The sequence below is a fragment of the Helianthus annuus genome, chromosome 4 (assembly GCF_002127325.2).
Source record: "Helianthus annuus cultivar XRQ/B chromosome 4, HanXRQr2.0-SUNRISE, whole genome shotgun sequence".
In the NCBI taxonomy this organism is placed as follows: Eukaryota; Viridiplantae; Streptophyta; class Magnoliopsida; order Asterales; family Asteraceae; genus Helianthus; species Helianthus annuus.
The window spans coordinates 87,593,836-87,596,423 of record NC_035436.2 but is presented as its reverse complement, the minus strand read 5'-3'; positions in this window follow the sequence as shown (position 1 = coordinate 87,596,423).

Below are 2,588 nucleotides of genomic sequence, written 5' to 3'. Positions count from 1 at the left end.
CTCAGGGATGGAATCTTTCCCGAAGGGGAATGGGCAGCTAGGAGGTAAGGGTCAAGGCCCTGCAGTACGAGCTGATTGATGGGGGAGTTGTATCGAAGATCATATCTGGGTCCATCCCTGAAATGTTGTTGATATGGAAGAAGCTGAGTATGTGATTAGGGAGATGCACGAAGGGATTTGTGGAATGCATTCGGGCCAAGGACGATAGTAACAAAGGCAATGACATGCAGGGTTCTATTGGCCACGAATGTATGAAACAGCATCCGAGAAATAAGAAGTGTGATAACTGCCAGGTGCATGCACAATTGGACCCACCGACACAAACACCCCATGATACCAGTTTCAACGTCTGGCCATTCCAAAAATGGGCTATCGACATAATTGGGCCATTCCCGGAAGGTCCAGGAGGGGTCAAGTATTGTGGTAGTGGCCATCGATTATTTCACCAAATGGATCGAAGCGAATTCCCTTGGCAAAAATCACGGGGACAGATGAGGCGGTTTGTACTAGACAACATCGTCTGCAGGTATGGGGTCCAAAGAGCTGGTAAGCGACAATGGGCGTCCAATTTGCTGGAAGACCTTTCAAGCCATGGTGCGAGCAGAATGCACGTTCAACAAGTGTTACCTCCGTCATCCACGCCCAAAGTTAATGGATTGGTAGAAAGAGCTAACCAAAGCTTCATCAAAGGAATGAAGAAGACTCGGGAGAAAACAAAAAGGCTGGCTGGGAGGAACTACCATTCGTGTTGTGGGCATACAGGACCACTCCTAAAAGTTGCAATGGGGAGACTCCTTTCAGCCTAACCTACGGGACAGAGGCCGTCATCCCCGCTGAGATTAGGATCCCCAACTGTCCGAATGAGGCTTCGGAGGAGGAAAACGAGCGAGACTCAGGACGAAACCTGAACCTATTGGAAGAAAGAAGAGAAATAGCAGCGCAATCAGGAGGCCAAATACAAGAAGCGCTGGAAAGTTATTACAACGCCAGGATGAAAAGGCTCAACCTCGTCCCGGGGACCTAGTCCTGAGAGCAAATGAAGCCAGCCCTGCAGGAAAGCACGGAAAGCTAGGCCCCAACTGGGAGGACCTTACCGAGTCATATGGGCAAACGGCAAAGGAAGCTGCAAGTTGGAAAACACTCGAGGGAAAGGAGGTCCCCAGGACCTGGAATCTCATGAGCTTAGGAAATTCACATGTTAAGGGGCCTTGCTGATGTGTGTAAAATGCAACATATAAAACACATCAATTAAGGCATAAAACTAACCCTTTTTAAGTACTAATGTTGGAAAAAGAGTGTTTTTGTCTTCCTTTTGTATTTTCAGGATGAAATGAGCTCAAAATCACAAAAGAAGCAAAAAGACCACTAATTCTACCATAAATACAAGAAAAGGAACAGAAGTGGACTGCCCGGACCCTCAACGGCACCTCCCAAGGCAAAAAGAAGGAAACAGAGTCTGAACACGCCCCGTGTCCAGCGAACACGGGGGCGTGCCCAGGAAGCAGCAGAAAAGACAAACCAGTAGAAGCTTCCATTGCCCACCACGGGGCCGTGTCCAGCGAGCACGGGGGCGTGGTGAAAGTACAGCAGGCGCATTAATTGTAATTCGCAATTACAATTAATGAAGAGAGAGAGTGTCAGGCGGGCACGGGGCCGTGTCCAGCGGACACGGGGCCGTGTCCAGCCTTCTGTTCAGCCTATAAATAGAGGAGCTTGGATTCATTTTCTCTCATCCCTTGGCACACCACCTCTCTCACACCTCATCCACCACCCACCACCACCATAACACCATCATCCACCACCATCATCCATTGTCCATCATAGAGTGTGTGAGTCGTCTCGGGATCCAAGATTGATCGTAAGAGTTCTTGACAATCAAGGCCATGTTTGCCTAAGTCTCTTACATCACTTGGTGAAGACAAGTGTTTAGTATAATACTTTTTATTTTTAATCTTTTGCACTTTTTATTTGGTTTTGTATTAATGACTTTAATAACTAGTTACTTATGTTGAAGGTGATCTTTCCTTATCGTTTGTCCGTGGTGTTTTGGCGTTATTTTACTGTCTATATAAAATAAAAGATTTTCACCATTCATATCTCCACGGTCTATATGGAGGTATGTTGGCTACCTGGTCGGGGGTTAAGGGAACGGTTTGGTAAGGGTCTTGCCCTTGTTCAGCGTTTAGAGGTCCTGCTTGGGACCTGGGTCAAATTTAGTAGGATCTCCTTCAATGCCCATAGGTATTGGATGGCGGGGATCCAAACTCTTTGACCCCCTCATAAGTTAACTACTATTAATACTATAACCCGGCTATTTAGGACTGTATCCCTGCTGACTCAGACTACTTAGCCGAGGGTAACGTCACCGCCAGAAGCGGGGCCTACCACAATTTGCATTAATAACTTAATTCATTATCTTTCAATAATCCGACCCTTTAGGATTGTATCCTTGCTGACTCAAACTACTGGGTTGAGGGTAACGTCGCCTTCAAAAGAGGGGCCTACTACAATAACTAAGATAATCTCTTAAACAAGTGCAAAAGTGCGAAAATAATCAAAGGTTATACTAATACACGTGTCGGATCCAA